Raw genomic sequence first — 18,999 nt, forward strand, 5'->3', positions numbered from 1 at the left:
ATAATGTGACTTGTTGGAGGGTGGTGCCAAACATAATTATGACAGGTCCAGTGTTCAAAGTTATTTCTTCAACATCAGGGTTCCTAACAGCTCCATGTGAGTAAGCAATGCGTTGTCGAGCTCACTGGCAAAGCATGCAAATGCTTGAGTAAATCAATGCTGAATATCTGATACGAACAGTTGACTGCATAATTATGCGCCCTGATGCTGGTTTTCGCATTAAAAATGTAAGTCGTGAAGAGCTTGTAGACTGTTTTTGATTGCACTGTTGTGTGCCCATGCCCATCTGGAAGAAAGGATCCAAACACACACATGCTGGTAACTTAAATGAAAAAACAGTATGAGCATATCTGAGCCCTTTGATATTGAAGTGTTCCCTTTCAGCACATCGACTCAACATCTCCTGGTTATTGCAACTGCGCAGCTCAGCATATGGTCAATTTCCTGGGCACCCTCATTGAAGCATGGTCCACAGAGTCTCCCGACATCCAGCCGCCATATTTCCTCACGCACCAGGACAAAGAAGACACTGCGTTAGTCATCAGCGCATGCCCGTGCTTCATCAGCCCAGGGCCTTTGCGGGATGAGCGCCCCGCCGTCGATACACCTCAGGATTCAAAACAGATCTCTTCTGAGACGTCCATGCGGCAATGACGCAGCACATATTTGCCGCCGAAGGGTTCTGTCTCTTCCTGGAGTTCAGAGGAATTCAGCTGCTAGGTTTCACAATTTCTAAATCGGTCCTACATCATAAATATCATTGTTAATATTCGTGTGTATCATGTTAATTCACCAGCGTAAAATGTCCCTCTTTTTTTATTTCTCTGTTAAATCACCAGATGTTCAATATATTTGAAGCACTCCAAACTGTAGCCTCAGGATATTGAAAAATGAGCACCATTTGCTCACAAATGGCCGGCAAGCAAATATTCAACACCTACTTCTATATTTAGGACTCAAAGAAAATGCATAATACTGTCCACGCACAGTCTTATTTCCAGCCCTAAGCACAGTCATCAAAACTTCTACAGATCTCTAAGTTTTCAAACTTCCATCTCAAATGTCCAAATTACTTTTCAGTAACCACCATGACTCTTAGTCTAGAACTTTCTTCTCACACCCAGACAAACACTTTTTCCCTGGACTTTAAAAGAAAAAAGTGGCATTGCCAAAATAACCAATTCAATCTTTTAAAAATTAAGCACCTCCCATTGGATCCACACAATATACTCGCAAAGTGGTTTTAGGTGATGAGTTTAAAGACTATTTAACAACCCTAACACACGCCATTAAATTTATTTCCCGACAGATTGCACCGCCCCGATCAGAAGACACGCCAAGCGACACTGCTGATGGCACAAATGAACACCCACCCACTCAACCACTGTGCCGGGGGAACTTGTCTATGTTCAGTGGGTGGAACAGCCCCAGGTTCAAGGGACCATTCGAAGTGGGCTATTCCACTCCGCTTGCCGTCAAAGTGAAGGGCCTACGGTACTGGATCCACTAGTCTTACGTTCGTAAAGCCCCATCAGACTTCACTCAAGCACAATAAAAATAGATCATGATGTTTCTTAATGATTCTCCCTTTGAAAAGAAAAATGCATGTTGAAAATAGTAAAAATCGCTTATTTGTGCCCCCAAAAATACAGAATTTGGAAAAATTGCCAAAGTGCCAATTAGGAGCATCATGTCTAGTTTACTGTCATAGGGTGAAGGCATATGAAAACTGTTTGCTTTTGCTTTCACAGTAGTTCAGCTGTGTATGTTAGCTCAGCTTCCAAATTATGGAAACAGGCATTGGAAATCAGAATTTGAAGACATTTTCAAAGTGCGGAGTTTTAGGTCCACAGACTACATTTAGTTATTCCTCCAAATAATTATTAGTTATTCCCCCCTCCTTCTATTAATTTCCCCCCATCTGATCTTCCTATTTCCACTCATGCCCGGAATCTAGGAATCTACTTTGACTCTTCCCTTTCCTTTACTTACCACATTTCCCTTACTACTCGCGCATGCCGCTATCACCTCTTTAATATCCATAAAGTCTATTCCTCCCTCACTTTCCATGCTACCAAACTCTAAATCTCTTCCCTCATCTTTTTCTCGCCTTTTCTACTGTTCTTCTCCCTTTTTTGGTCTCCCCTCTTCCCATCTCGCCCCCCTTAAATCCCTCTACCACTCTGCCATCCGTACCCTCTGTCTTCTCTTACCCCATGATTCCATCTCCAATTCACTTTCCAACGTAGGCTGGCTTCCCTTCCACTCCCAACTTAAATTTCACTTCCGTTGTCTCATTTTTAAATCTCTTCATGACATTGCCCCTCCTTACTTCTCCTCTCTTCTCTCATTCTATACCCCCTCTCACTCCCTAGGCTCTGCTGATCTCTTTTTACACTCTGTTCCCCCACCTCCTGTGCCTCTTCTCGTTTCCGCTCCTTCCAGTTCCTTGCCCCCCTACATTGGAATTCCCTTCCTTTCACTATCCGCTCCATGTCCACCTATTCCTCCTTCCCTTCCTCCTTAAAATTACTCCTTCTCCACCCCCCTCCCTGACTTCTCTCCCCTTCCTCCTCTTCTTTCTCCTCCCCACTCCATCTCCCTGGTCTTTTATCTTTCCCAGTCTCCACTATGATCTCCACCCGGCCTACTACTCTCTTTACTCCCTTTTCTCTCTTCCTTTTCTCCTTCCCATACCTCTCCATTTCTCATCCTTCTCAAATGCAAATAGTTCCACATGCTGTTTTTCTGGTTTGATTCATGTATATTTTATTGCTTCTATGTTCCATGTTTGATGTTTTCTTGTTGTTAATCTGTAAAGTGCTTTGGAGTAAAGCGCTATATAAACAATAAAATACAAATACAATTACAGTTTTTGCCTAGAACTTAAAAAAGGTCAAAACCATTGGGTCAGCAGTCCTCTAGGCTCTAAGCCCATAAGGTTTCACAGTGGCGTAGCCTTTAGTGAAATCTCAGTAACTTCTCCAGTGTGCTGAAACAGCTGGCTTTTAAAGGCTAAATCCCACCCCTGTTTCGCTGTTAATTTTATAACAGATAATTATGTCAATCATGTAATCAGTAGGAACAGTAGAACCAAAGATTTTTCTTATTGCATTTTAATTGAAGCCAATCTTGTTGTTATGTGATGCTTACGTATTCCCTTTTTTGTTTAAACAAGGTGACCTTTTGTGAAATATTGAACAAGATGTCATTACTTTATTCATAACATTGTTTGCTCTCAGGATGTCCCAATTAAACACTCAAGCTTGGTTACTGTCTTATCAATGTTGGCCTGGACTTGTGTTATTTCTCTTTATTTAAACATCAGATATGTTTATACTTTCCAATTAAATCATTTGAAAATAATGCTCTGGTTTAAAACATTTTGCAAATGTTTCTGAATTCTTGTGCTCCTCTACTGCTATGTTGTAATACCAGTGCAAGCAAGTTGCTATACACAACGCAATAACAATACTGATAAAGTGACCAAGCACTCATTAAAGCAAAGCACATAGATTGTTTTGAAAAACAATGTAGCAAATTGGACAAGTCTAACAGATAAGAGATTACCTAAGCAGCAAGTCTATCTTTTGCTTTCCCCATAGAAAGAAACAAATGCATTTTCTAAGCACGCCATGCTTTGTTTGGTTTCCAGTGAACATATTAACCCCATAATGCTTTCTAAAAAATATGAGTAATGTTCTATTATTTACAATTTTGCTATAGAAGTGAAGGCTGGCAAAGTCAATAGTTGGAATGCACATTTGTGCCTTCCTGGTTGCCACTCTTTTTCTCTACTTAAGGAGCCCTCCAGCCTCTTTTACTTTGCAGATGGGGAGCAGGTGCAAGTGGATCTAGGTCACCAGGTCTAAGCCCCGCTCACCTGACACACTCTAGGTTGCCGCTCTTTTTCCCCACTTAGCAAGCCCGGTCCAACTGGTGCCTTCCAGGTTGCCGCTCTTTTTCCCTTCTTAAGGAGCCCTCCAGCCTCTTTTCCTTTGCAGATGGGGAGCAGGTGCAAGTGGATCTAGGTCACCTTGCCTAGGCCCCACCCACCTGGTGCCTTCCTGGTTGCTGCTCTATTTCCCCACTTAGCAAACCCCACCCACTTGGTGCTTTCCTGGTTGCCACTCTTTTCCCCTGCTTAAGGAGCCCTTCAGCCTCTTTTCCTTTGCAGATGAGGAGCAGGTGCAAGTGGATCTATGTCACCTGGCCTAAGTCCCGCCCACCTGGTGCCTTCCAGGTTGACACTCTTTTTCCCCCACTTAGCAAGCTCCGCCCACCTGGTACTTTCCTGGTTGCCGCTCTTTTTCCTTACTTGAGGAGTCCTCCAGCCTCTTTTCCTTTGCCGATGGGGAGCAGGTGCTAGTGGATCTAGGTCACCTGGCCTAAGTACCACCCACCTTCTTAGCCCTGCCTCTTCCTTCCTACTCTTAACTCTTCAATCAAGGGTGTCTCTCACCCAGGCATCTGAAGCAAAGGGCAGACGAAGACAAGGGCAATTCCTGTTTGGACCTGTTCGGAAACCAGGAGGACCACGGGTCCGACCCCCCTTCAGACAGCAGGTAAGCATGCGCCAACATATGTTTATTCCCTCTGTCCCCTCAGGCCATCCTCACCCCCTCGGTTCCCCCTGTGATGTTCCCTTGTGCCCCCTCCATTCTCATTCACAGGTGTTGCCTGTTTTGCTTGATTCTTCTACCATGCTCCCCCTACTTCTGCATGAGTCTGTCCTGATACATTCTGATTTCACCATCACCGTCTTGTGGCCAATGCTGGATATGACTTTAATGGACTTAATTGATTCACGGTGCGTCACCCTATCCCAACTCTCATGCTGTAATTCCTTTGCATCTTGTACTCATGGTGGCCATGAATCATGATGTTCCCATCTTCATCTTGTATCCTTGCTTGCAACATTATGTGTTACTACTGACTTCTGCAATTGTTTTCGTTCTCCCCTCTTGCTTCTCCACTCTTTTTGGCTGCTTACTCTGTTCTATCCACCTCTCCCTTTCTCCCTTTTCCTATCTCCTCCCCTCCTCCTTTTACTTTCTTCTATGCACTATCAGAATAGTCCCTGTACCTAGTATGATAGCAACCTCGTCTGTCGCCTCCCCTCCCCTCTTACTTTCCCCCCCCTCCAGCACTATCTGAAATGTCGTCAGGCTTAGTACAATAGTCACTTGTTTTGTTCCTCCCCTTCCTTCCTGCACCCCTCTCCCTCACCTTTTGTTTTCTCCGGCTCTACCAGAAATGTCATCAGGCCTAGTACGGTAGTCGCCTGTCTGTTTCCTTTTCCTTCCCACTCTCCCCCTCCCTTCCTTATCTTTGTCTTAGCTCTTGCACTATCTGAAATGTCAGCAGGCCGAGTATGATAGTTAATTTCACATCCTTACTGTTAATGCCCTGTAAGAATGTCATTGTATTTCCCCTTGTTCCCTCCCTTGCCTTGAAGCGCTTTGAAACACATTGTGTATAGGAGCTATATAAATAAACTATCATATCATATCTCTGTCAAAGTTAACAGGAATATTTCATATGTGGCTACAGGCTGATGTGGCCTGGTTTGGAGTCTAGAGCCTTTCAAATTCTAGGAATGTAATGCAATTGATAACAATGTCTTTAATTGCATGATCCTGTAAGAGTCGGGGGAAAAGGTACATCGGTCCATTCCTATGCTGTGGAAATCACCCACCTAATCCACCTGCTAAGAGTAGAGACCACTGGTTTTAAACCTTTTCTTTTTTTCAAAAAGGGAACAGAGAGGTGTACATACCTCCAGAAAGACTCAGTTGTATCTAGATAAATTAACATATCCCTCTTAAATCCAGTACATTCTGTCCCCTGTCCTCAGAATTACCAGAGGTGGTACCAATAAATAACAGTACCAACTCTTCCTTGCAGTGAAATGAGGAAAAGATCTATGGTGGAAACGCTGGACCTGGTTTAAAAAGCAAAGCATCAGGAAGAATGCAAAGATCAGGGGACCTAAAGCATAAGTCTTCAATGTCACACAAACAAAGAATGAAAATTACAGAAATCTGACCCTGTATCGACCAGAGATGAAATGAAGCTACAATATTGTTCTCACTATCAAAATCAAATCCCTGGGTACCCATTTACTAACTAATATATTGGTAGATTTAGCAAGATTAAACTTTTCCAAAGATTGGGAACTAATTCTTCCGCCAAAGGCGACCCCAGTATCGTCTTAACCACCTTATAGCAGACAGAGCAAATACAAACAGACTCTTGTGGAAATCATCCACTAGAAAATCTAGCATGCTACTAGGGTTAAAGTATAGGAGATGTCTCACTTTAGTTGAACATCACTGTTAAACAATACAGCAATCTTGTGTGTACATACAATTGGTAGTTGTATGTTTAGATCCTTGTACTGCCCTTGCAGCCTCGAACAACAAATGTCGTCTAGATTCTGCAAGCCATGCTGTTCAACTTCCAAGAGGAGATAATGAGCTGCAACCACTTCCCAACAGATGGAACATCCAATGGAGGGAACATGAGAGGGTCAGGTATCGACATTCAGACAGAGCCTGGGTTACTGACAGCTGATTTAGGACTGGAAAAATAATCAGCTGGACCAAAAAAGAACCACTCGAAGCTCCCAACCTCCTCCTCCATTGTCTCACCAGCAACTTAGAAATGAGAAGAAAGGGATGGAAGATATAGAGAACCCTCGATGGAGGGTACCAATGCATCATAAATCTGGATCTAGAATCCAGATGCAAAAGAGAGAAAATATGAAACAAAAGAAATAACTTAATAACTTAATAATGTCAATGGTGACACAGTGTAAACATGAAATGGATACCACTTAGAGGTTGTACTAGCAACCCTGTATTGAATCACTAATACAGAGTGACTTGACATTAATCAAACAGCCAATCATTTCTATAGTTTATATATACAATACCAGCATTTATTTTCTGTCTCACAGTAACATAAATAGACCCCTAATTACATCAGCTATAACAAACATCAAATACAACAAAATAGAAACATAAAGCCAGACCCAAGACCAAAAGGAACATGGCCATAATGACAATGAAATCTTTAGTCCCTCTTTCCCAAGCCCTGTTATAACTAACAGAGGCCAACAGATACTATTCTTGTGGGGTAAAATCACATAGTGTCTACGTAAGGACGTGTGCTAAAAGTAGTGAATTAATTTCCAACCTCAATCAATGCCTAAGTCTCATTCCATATGTTTCAGTGGATACATGAATATCACCACATACATACATTTCATGTTTACACTGTGTCACTAAGTTTTTCCCGGTCAGAGCTATTTCTTATGTTTCATATAGATTAGCCACAGTTGCCACTGGAGTTGGGGTTTGCCCTTTAGTGTGGGCAAAAGAGAGGAAAAGCATCATTCTCCCAGGTACCAAATAGGCCTTCTGAGGATTGCAAAGGATTTGCTGATCTGAAGAAGCGCTTCTGGTGACACACAGATATATCCATAGATGATGTGAATACTTGACCGAGCCTGTCTGTAACGCTCACCTGATTCCCGCAGAGGCGCCGGTCTTGACTGGGCGTATACCGTATCTTCAAAGGTGATGTGTAACACACGGCTGGCTCTTTGGGCTGGACCTCTGTGCACTGTATGTCTGGCTCGAAGGGTAAGATGTCTGCAGATAGAAAATGTGGGATTAATGAACTGGGTTATTGAATGTCTCTCTCTTCTTCCCTTTCTCTTCTCCTGTAGAACCCCAAAGGTTAACGCTCTCACCTTAGGTAAGTGAACGCCGTGCTCTCCATCTGCCTCGAGGCAGGGTGCTGTAACCAGTTTCTTCACTGGATAAGGGCAGCAGGCCTCTTGACTTCAGAGGACTGCTGTCCGTCGTTTACTGCACGAACGGTAAGTTTCGAGTAATTCTAATGTCTTTAAAGTCTTTAGTAATGATGTCTCTTGTTTTGCAGGGTTCCGGCGATGGCGGATGGCGGGCTGAAGTGAGTTGAAGATGGAGCCCGTGTGATGAATAGAAGCGCCTGGAAGCACGTAAGTAAGCGCTTGTTGCCTGCTTCACGGTGCGCTCTAACTGTCTTTTTATTTTGCAGGTACAGGTTCGGGGCGGCTGGAGGGTGCCGGAATACCCACTGGGTTAGATGTGGAAAGGAGTAATGGCACGTGAGTATTAAAGTTCCCCAATGTCTTTAAACGCACCTTGTTTTGTCTTTCAGATGCGGGATGCAGCGCCGAAGGCCTCCGTAGCGTGCGAAGAGTTGGTAAGCTTTTGTCTTTCAGATGCCGGAATGCAGTGTGAAGACTTCCGGAGCGCACGAAGAGTAGGTAAGCCTTTGTCTTTCAGATGCCGGAATGCAGCGCGAGGCGTTGGTGACAGCCGATGGACCAGGTAAGTGAAGAGCTGTCACTGAAGACCGTAATGCTAACCTGTTCTTTCTTGTCTTTATAGGTGTTGCTGAAGACTGGATTCAGAATGGTAAGCCTTTTTCCTTAGGCCCAGGATCAGATGCAGAAGACATGATGAGCGTTCTGCTGCTGAGGATGCAGAATAACGCAAAGCAAGATTCATCCATCGGGTGTGGTTTAAATAGCCTCCTGTAGTGCTTACGTGTCTCCTTCCACAGCCACGCCTAGGTAAGAAAAGAGTTCCTGCTTTCCAGAAGAGTTCCAGTGTTCTGAATCTAGGGAGTGGCTCCTGCCCCACCCAACAGGAAAAGTAGTTCCAAACAGAAGAGGATCAGAGACTCAACTGGCAGGCAAGTAAGCAGCATGGTCTGCTGCAGGTAAGTCCACCCAAGCATTATGAGCCCGGCGCTTCCAGCGCTGGGACTGGGCATATTTATGAGCCTGGTGCCACTGGCGCCAGGACTGGGTCCAAAAGGTCCCAATTGGGACTGGTTGGCACTCGGAACCTGTGTTATGGATCTGCTTCCAAGGGAGTTGGGAAAACCCTGACCTTTTGGAAGCAGAGATCATGACAGTACCCCCCCTCAAGGCCCCTCCCAAACCGGGCTTCTCCGGGGGTTTTGGCTTGTCAGGAAATGTTCGGTGAAATCTTTTGATTAGGCGAGGAGCGTGGACATATTCAGCAGGTTCCCAGGATCTCTCTTGGGGGCCGTAGCCTTTCCAGTCAATTAGGTAGAATAGTTTAGATTTGGAGATCTTGGAGTCCAGAATGCTTTTGACTTCAAACTCGAGTTCTCCATCAACTAGGATAGGTTTTGGAGATTTGGTTAGTCGGGTTTTAGGTTGCACGGGTTTTAATAGAGAGACGTGGAAGACCGGATGTATCTTCATGTGCGGGGGCAAGTCCAACTTGACCGCTACTGGGTTTACTATGGTAGTGATGGAATAGGGACCAAGGTATCTTGGGTTGAATGTGCGTGGCCCTTTTAGAGGTAGATATTTGGTGGATAACCAGACTTGATCCCCTATTTGATATTGAGGGACTTCCTTCTGATGTTGATCTGCTCCTTTCTTGTATTGTTCTTTAGCCCTTTGAAGGTGAGAAACAGCTTCCTTAAAGGCTTGGGTGATTGTAGAATGCAAGTAGTCTACTGCTGGTGTTTCAAGATTTTGGAGGGGATCCAACTCCGAGGTTCGAGGGTGACTGCCGTACAAAAGAAAAAACAGGGTTTTCCCAGTTCCCGAATGGACAGAGTTATTGTAGGCATATTCGGCTATCCAAAGGATGTCTTTCCAAGTTTTTTCAGTTTGTTGCAGCATGCAGCGTAAATACTGTTCCAGAGTTTGATTGGTCCTCTCGGTTTGTCCGTCGGTCTGAGGGTGATGACTGGTCGATAGTCTCACATCAATTTGAGCCGACCGACAGCAACTTCGCCAAAAATGAGAAATAAATTGACTACCTCGATCCGAAATTAGAACGGAAGGAAAACCGTGCCGTCGGACGATGTTTTCGAGAAATTCTCGGGCCAGAGTTGCTGCTGTTGGCAAGCCTTTGAGCGGAATGAAATGCGCCATCTTGGAGAATAAGTCCACGATTACTAGAATCGTATTGTATCCGGAGAATGGAGGTAGATCGGTGATGAAGTCCATAGAAAGCGCATGCCAAGGGCGAGGTGGGATGTCAATAGGGCGTAAGAGGCCTGCTGGTCTTTCCTTTTGACTCTTGTTTTGGGCGCATACTCCACAGGACATTATAACGTCTCTGATATCTTTTTTCCAAGACGGCCACCAGAAGTAGCGCTTGATCTTTTCTGAGGTCTTGGCCATACCGGGATGTCCTTCCATTAAAGAATCGTGATAACAAGAGATTACTTTTTTCTGTAAATCTGTGCTGGGTAGGTATAATCGTTCTTGGAAATACAATAAGTTGTCCTTTACTGCAAAGTCCTTTCCCTGCAGATGCCAATTCTGTATGTCTGCTGGAGTTACAAGTTGCCTGGCTTTATCCTTAACTTCCTCTATGGATTCTGTGGCGATTACACCCAGAATTCTTTGTTCGGGAATGATTTGGACAGGTTTAGGGTTGATCAAGTGTTCTTCCACTCCCATCCGAGAAAGGGCATCAGCTTTACCGTTTTTTGTACCAGGTCGATAGGTAATTATGAAGTCAAACTCGGCAAAGAATAATGCCCAACGGAGTTGTCTAGAGGATTGGGCTTTTGCGGTTTTCAAATATTGCAGGTTTCGGTGATCCGTAATCACAGTAACGGTGTGTCGGGCCCCCAGCAGATAATGCCGCCAAGCCTTAAAGGCAGACATGATAGCCAGAAGTTCCTTGTCAGTAATCGTGTAATTGATTTCAGGAGGCGAGAATTTGCGGGACCAAAATGCCACGGGATGCAACTGATTGGTTACCGGGTCCTTTTGTGATAGAACTGCCCCCATGGCAAGGCTTGAAGCATCAGTTTCCATGATGTAGGGGAGTTCGGGGCGAGGGTGTTTTAAGATTGGTGCAGAGATAAATTTAGTCTTCAAATCCTGGAAAGCTTGTTCGGCCTCGGTAGACCATTCAAAACGTTTGTTTTTCTTTAACAAGGCAGTGATGGGCTGGACTATTCGAGAGAATTCGGGGATAAACCTGCGGTAAAAGTTAGCGAAGCCTAACATGCTTTGCACACCTTTTACGGAGGATGGTGATGGCCATTTGAGAACTGCATCGACCTTCTTTGAATCCATACGCACTCCGCCAGGTGATAATATGAATCCCAAGAATTCAACTTCAGTCACGTTGAAAACACATTTTTCCAACTTAGCGAAAAGTTTGTGTTGACGCAATCTTTCAAGGACCATTTTCACGTGTTTCCGATGTTCAGATTCCGATGAAGAATAAACGAGGATGTCGTCAATGTAAACAACAACACACACATCTATGAGCTCTCTGAGGACATCGTTCATAAAATATTGAAAGGCGGCCGGGGCATTACAAAGTCCGAAGGGCATGACCTGATATTCAAATAGCCCATACTTGGTGCGGAAGGCCGTCTTCCATTCATCGCCCTCTTTTACTCGTACCAAGTGGTAAGCTCCTCTAAGATCCAGCTTTGTATATATGCATGCTTTTCTGACTTGGTCCAGGAGTTCAGGGATCAAAGGTAACGGATATCTATTCTTAACGGTGATCTGGTTCAGGGAGCGATAATCTATACAAGTTCTAAGGTCTCCTTCCTTTTTTGGAACGAAGAACAAAGCTGAAGAAGCAGGGGACTTGGAAGGACGAATAAACCCATTTGCCAGGTACTGATCCAGGTATTGTCGAAGGTGAAGGTTCTCAGGCTCGGTGAGGGCATAAATTCTACTACAAGGAGGAGTAGATCCAGGTATCAGGTCGATCTGGCAGTCATAAGACCTATGAGGAGGTAGAGAGTTAGCCTGATCCTTCCGGAAAACATCTTGGTATTCTAGGTATTCGGGAGGTAACTGGGGAGTCTATGAAGAAGTTTCTGCCAGTGCAACACCAGGTGGAGGGTGACAAGTAGAGACACATTCTGGAAACTGGACCGTTCTTGCTCGCCAATCGATCAGAGGACTGTGTTTCTCTAACCAAGGTATTCCTAGAATAATCTGAAACTGAGGGGCCTTGATCACATCGAACACGATCTTCTCATGGTGTCCATCTTGACTTACTAGCGTCACTTCTTGAGTGGTATGCGTTACTGGCCCGGAGACTATCTCTGTATCATCCACCGTAGTAATGACGTCCTTTACAGCCTTGGGACAAAGAGTTAGATTCATCCTCAAAACCATTTCATGATCCACATAATTGCCGATGGCACCGCTGTCGACGTAAGCTTCAATTGCATGTAATCGATCCGGATTATCAGGGCTAATGAGGACCATAGGTATCACGAAATGCGAGGTCACGGAACTGGTTTTCACGCTCGGCAAGAAGACCTCTATTCTTGTCGGGCGAGGTCGTTTCCCTGCTCAGAGTTTGTAACTTTGGTAACTGCAGCTCCTACTGCCTTCTTGCTAGGTTTCACCGGACAGTCTCGAAGAAAGTGCCCTGAGTTTCCGCAATAGAGGCATAATTGCAACTGTTTTCTCCTTTCCCGCTCCTTTTGTGTTAGAGGACCTTTCAGACCCCCTATTTGCATGGGTTCCCCGGAGTCTACTCCTTTGGAAGGAGTTGGCGGTTTGGAAAATACTCGAGCATCAAACTTGGAACGATCGGCCTTCCTGTTCTGCAGTCTGTGATCTATTTGAACGACTAAGTCTATATAGACCGAACAATCTTGTGGGGGATTCACTACTTGGGCTAACACATCTTTGAGCTCTCCGCGTAGACCTCTATAAAACAGCGTAATCCTTTTGTCCTCAGGCCAGTGAGTTTCCACTATCAGTCTGTTGAAAGACGCAATATAAGCCAAAAGGTCTTGATTACCTTGTTGCAACGAAAGAAGCTCATTGTCCAAGGCCTGCCCCTGTGAATGTCTTGCGAACAGTTTTTCCATACTGAGCTGAAAAGCTTGAAAATCATGGAGGACCGGATCATCTTGATTTACTAGAGGGATCGAACAGTCTGCCGCATTGCCACTAAGGTACGAAAGCACGAAAGCTACTTTAGCTTGATCAGTTGGAAAGGCTGCTGGCCGGCATAAGAAATGCAACCGGCACTGATTGATAAATACTGCAAACCTCTTTGGGTCACCAGAAAATCGTTCGGGCGGAGCCAGAGGTACATTCCCAGGTAGGTTGATCTGCACTGGATTCATAGAGGATGTAGAAGGAAGATTTCCCCCAGATGCGGGTAACGGGGTCTGTCCGGCTTGTGACTGTAGCAATTGTCTAGCGAGATCATCTGTTCGCTCCTTGGAAATAATCAGTTCCCTTCTTAGAGCGTTCGTTTCCTGACGGGCTGCATGCACTTCTGCCCTTAGTTCCCCAAGTAACTGGGCTAGCTGGTCGGTATCCGAGGTTTCCATAGCGCCTGGACGGGAGTTTTGTGGTAGGCTTTGCGTTCTGTAACGCTCACCTGATTCCCGTAGAGGCGCCGGTCTTGACTGGGCGTATACCGTATCTTCAAAGGTCATGTGTAACACACGGCTGGCTCTTTGGGCTGGACCTCTGTGCACTGTATGTCTGGCTCGAAGGGTAAGATGTCTGCAGATAGAAAATGTGGGATTAATGAACTGGGTTATTGAATGTCTCTCTCTTCTTCCCTTTCTCTTCTCCTGTAGAACACCAAAGGTTAACGCTCTCACCTTAGGTAAGTGAACGCTGTGCTCTCCATCTGCCTCGAGGCAGGGTGCTGTAACCAGTTTCTTCACTGGATAAGGGGAGCAGGCCTCTTGACTTCAGAGGACTGCTGTCCGTCGTTTACTGCACGAACGGTAAGTTTCGAGTAATTCTAATGTCTTTAAAGTCTTTAGTAATGATGTCTCTTGTTTTGCAGGGTTCCGGCGATGGCGGATGGCGGGCTGAAGTGAGTTGAAGATGGAGCCCGTGTGATGAATAGAAGCGCCTGGAAGCACGTAAGTAAGCGCTTGTTGCCTGTTTCACGATGAGCTCTAACTGTCTTTTTATTTTGCAGGTACAGGTTCGGGGCGGCTGGAGGGTGCCGGAATACCCACTGGGTTAGATGTGGAAAGGAGTAATGGCACATGAGTATTAAAGTTCCCCAATGTCTTTAAACGCACCTTGTTTTGTCTTTCAGATGCGGGATGCAGCGCCGAAGGCCTCCGGAGCGTGCGAAGAGTTGGTAAGCTTTTGTCTTTCAGATGCCGGAATGCAGTGTGAAGACTTCCGGAGCGCACGAAGAGTAGGTAAGCCTTTGTCTTTCAGATGCCGGAATGCAGCGCGAGGCGTTGGTGACAGCCGATGGACCAGGTAAGTGAAGAGCTGTCACTGAAGACCGTAATGCTAACCTGTTCTTTCTTGTCTTTATAGGTGTTGCTGAAGACTGGATTCAGAATGGTAAGCCTTTTTCCTTAGGCCCAGGATCAGATGCAGAAGACACGATGAGCGTTCTGCTGCTGAGGATGCAGAATAACGCAAAGCAAGATTCATCCATCGGGTGTGGTTTAAATAGCCTCCTGTAGTGCTTAGGTGTCTCCTTCCACAGCCACGCCTAGGTAAGAAAAGAGTTCCTGCTTTCCAGAAGAGTTCCAGTCTTCTGAATCTAGGGAGTGGCTCCTGCCCCACCCAACAGGAAAAGTAGTTCCAAACAGAAGAGGATCAGAGACTCAACTGGCAGGCAAGTAAGCAGCATGGTCTGCTGCAGGTAATTCCACCCAAGCATTATGAGCCCGGCGCTTCCAGCGCTGGGACTGGGCATATTTATGAGCCTGGTGCCACTGGCGCCAGGACTGGGTCCAAAAGGTCCCAATTGGGACTGGTTGGCACTCGGAACCTGGGTTATGGATCTGCTTCCAAGGGAGTTGGGAAAACCCTGACCTCTTGGAAGCAGAGATCATGACACTGTCTGCTACTACATTCAAAGAATTCTTTAGATGACAAAATCGACTGAATTTTCGTCTCACCAAACAGAACATTTGTTCTACTAAATCTGAAAGACATTCACATTTTTCTCCCCGTAGTTTATGCACATACGCCTGTCTCACAGTGTTGTCAGAACAGCCCAAAACCCCTTTGTTCTGTAGATGGGAAGAAATTGCCTCAAATGCTTAACACACCACAGCCAACTCCCTCCAGATGGATTAGATGTCACTCTCCTAGCTTGACCATTTTGCCTGAAGCAAATGATTTTTCAGGTTACCTCGCCAGCCTGCTTGGCTGATATCTGTAGCCAAAATCACTGGGATTATGACACTCATTCCTATACCCACTTCTAGGTGTTTTGTGAATTGTGTCCACTGAAGATTCTTCCTAATGACCTCTGATCCAAGTTGAATTGCTTTGTATTCCATTTCAGCCACATTCCAGTATCCTGGGACATGCTACCCAAGTTAGAACAAACATTATCCGGGCTCTATTTAAGGGCTGACAGTTTTTCAGAGTAAGCGTGTACCAAGCGTGGTGTTGAGCAATCAGCTCCCCATGCCAGCAGTGGAATCCCAGCCCCCATTAGAGGTTGGGCACTTAGATCCCTTCCTCCATCCTGAGCTGTATTACCCTAATCCCCAATGAGACCTACATTAGTCCAGCCCTATGTGTCGCTCCCCCTAAAGTTTCAGCAATGAACCTCAGAAATTCAGTTTGGCCATGTCCAGTCGGTTCTAGGGCCAAGCAATCTGGCCTGTGCCCCCCTCCATCCAGTTCCATATCCATGCATAATCATACCATGTTCCTAACTTCGCACACCGGCATGATCATTGTTATGAACTGATACAAATGCATATATGCATATATCACCTGAACCTTTTAAAGTTCACTTATTGATTGTCTAGTGGACTGTGGCTTTCTAAACTGCATTTTGTGACCAACTAAAATCTTGTCTTTTTTTAAATTGTAAGTTATGGTTGCCTAGGGTCCTGTTTTTTTTTTAATTGTATGATTTTGGTACTTAGTGCTCTGTAATTATGGTTTTTAAATTTCATTTTTTGGTTGGCTAGGACCCATGTAGTGTTTGGTCACCTAAGACTCTGTGGACCCCCAACAACCTCCCCTATTTACCTCAGTCCCATGCACATTTGAATCCTGCTCTCTATCCTTGCTGTTCTTTCCCTTACATTCCCACATGGCTTCCACCCACCACGCTTCTTCCACCATCCTGCTCCCTTGGCCATATCTCCCAATCCTTCACTCCCCTCCCATTCACTACTAAGGACTCTCTACTCTCAAACACCCCACCCACTGTAACCTCATCCATCCTGGCCACCACTCTTCATCTACTCCAGCAAATACTTCCTCTACCTATGGAATCATAGATAGAAAATGTGGGCGTTTCTTGCTGCTGTCTGTCTTGGAGTTTTAGAAGTTGAAGGTGGGTGCGACTTTAACATACAGAGGGGAATCATTGCTTTTTATACAGGATAACGTGTGGCCTGTTTTGGAGGGATTATTCTGGAAGAGAGTTTTGAGGGTTCTGAGGTACACACAAATACAGATTATGTGCAAATAACTGGGTTTCAGCTCATTACAGGCCTTTGTGCAATTGAAGAGGTTACCTTTCTTTAGGAAATGTATTTTAGAAGATACAGCAGAGATATTTGATATTCTAAGAAAGAAGATGGCAAAGGGCAGTGACAAGACATTGATGCAATGGGTTTTAACATGCAAGAAGTTGTTGGTAAGACTGATTGTTTTGGAGGTGGACTTGAAAAATAACTCAAATACAGTCAAAAAGAAATTATGGGAATTTGACTGGATAACCACCCTGGATAAAACTGGTAAATATGAATTGTTTTACCACCTACGACATGAGGCAAAAGCAGTTGGGTCAGTCCCACATTATTTAGTCAAGTTCCCAAACAGTCACTATAGGCAGCAGCTCATGAGTATCTGCCTAAACCTGCTACCTACTAAGGAGGTTACATCTGTTAGAAGTCAGGAGGGAGAAAGAGATCCACAATGCTGCTTTTTCAAAAAGGGGAAGTTATAGAATCCCTATACCATATATTTTTTTTTGTACTGGTCTATCTGGTGAAAGAACAAGGTATTTTAAAGCATACTTAGACAGCACAAGATCTTTAACGCTGTATAAATGGTAGGTAGTTTTATTAAGAGGGGAAAGAGTTTCATTGGTTTTAGTGACTGTAACATTTCAGAAAACATTGCTGGTTGATGCATTTTAGGAATTGGCTTTGTTTAAGGGGGGGTTCTATTTGGTAATCATTGATGTGCATGTATGTTGTTGTGCAAAAGATGGTGGCTCTTTATTTTCCCTTTGGTGTAATAGAGGGTTGTCGAATTGGTTTTAATGATGTCTTTTTTTCTGTTTGCAAAATGTTTGAAATAAACCATAATGCAAATAAAAAGAAATTTAAAAAATATTTATAATGTGATTTCCATCAGCCGAAACTCTCAGTGATGGCTATCACCAACACCTGGATTCACCGCCATGTTTGAAATAAACCATAATTCAAATAAAAACATTAAACAAAATATTTATCATGTGATTTCCATTAGCCAAAACTCTCATTGATGGCTATCACCAACACCTGGATTCACCCCCATGCCTCTTTCACCCTGGAAGCCCTTCAAACTGACATTGCCTTTTTCGTATCCTTATCGCTCCAAGAAAGGTGGTGAATTTGGTCTCATAATTAACAAGGACACACCATCTGCACCACTTCCCCATTACTTTGAGCCTACCTCGGTCCACCTCATCGCTTTCATCCTTCATACGATCATCCTCATATACCACCCACAGGCACCCTCAAACTCTTCATCTCTGATCTTGACCACTTACTTGAAATAATCCAAGCTGGTATTCCTTTCATAAATTGACAACTAGACCTCTCCAATATGTCTAGGGGTCAACTTGACTACTCTTTCTCTGACAACTCACTAGTCAACCTACATTATCTTTCAACCCACATCCAAGACACCGCTCTCAATCTCATATGCCTATCCTCTGCCCTTGTCTGCTGTGCTCTCACAATTGACTACTGACTCCTTGACCACTCTCTCATTCAATTCACCATCTCCATTCCTCACTCACTCTCCTTTCCCTCCTTCATTTATCAAGAAACATGCATTCAAGCATGCTCCATATTCTACTGCCTCAACAAAGTCAACACCTCACAACAAGCTTTACCATTTCAACTTGCTCACCCCATTGATTTCACCATTACTAAATTCAGCTCTGCACTTTTACCCTCTTCAATGATAACTGCAATGCCCATGTCTTTGCATCTCCCACCTGCACCCACAACCTTGGTTCTCCTCATCTATGCAGCTGCTGAGGACAACCATTCTACACTTCTTACATCATTGGTGCTAAAATCAATATCCCACTCCCCTCATTGTCTAACTGACCCTGACCACAGCTTGACACAGCCAAATCCTCTTAGTACACTCATATTATTTCCCCTCTCCAGGTACACCGTCATAAACCATTCATCATATGCTTCCCACCCCTGAGAACTGCTCTGCTTCCTCCTTTCCCGACTGATGACTTTGGCTTCTAATTATCCAATAAAATCAGCAAAATATGGGATGTGGTGTGTGACCTTCTAGATCTGCCACAACATCTCTCATTCTTCACTTACCTTCCTGACTCTCTCCTCCTCTCTCCCACTTCTCCCCCACTTTCCACACTGAATGTCTGACTATCCATCTGTCTAACAACCCATTCGGCACCACAATTGACCTATTTGCAACACAAACTGTCAAGGAACTTTCACATTTCACTCACATCTCTGCCTCATTCAACTACTCTCTCACCTGCCATCTTCACAGCCTGTTACAAAACAGCCACAGTTTAACTCTGCTAAAGAAACAACGTTCTAACCCCTACAACCAGATGTTCTATACACCTTTCTCTCGCCTTCCATACTACTAGAAAATCCTCAAGAGGCATAGTTAACTTTCTAATGGTAAACTCACTTGCTGATCCCATCCAATCTGGATTCAGGTCCAAACACTTCTCAGGGACTGACCTCATCCATGTTGTGAATTATCTTACCACTCCCCAT

Source organism: Ambystoma mexicanum, chromosome 4q (genome assembly GCF_040938575.1).
Source record: "Ambystoma mexicanum isolate Mex_15411 chromosome 4q, UKY_AmexF1_1, whole genome shotgun sequence".
Lineage (NCBI taxonomy): Eukaryota > Metazoa > Chordata > Amphibia > Caudata > Ambystomatidae > Ambystoma > Ambystoma mexicanum.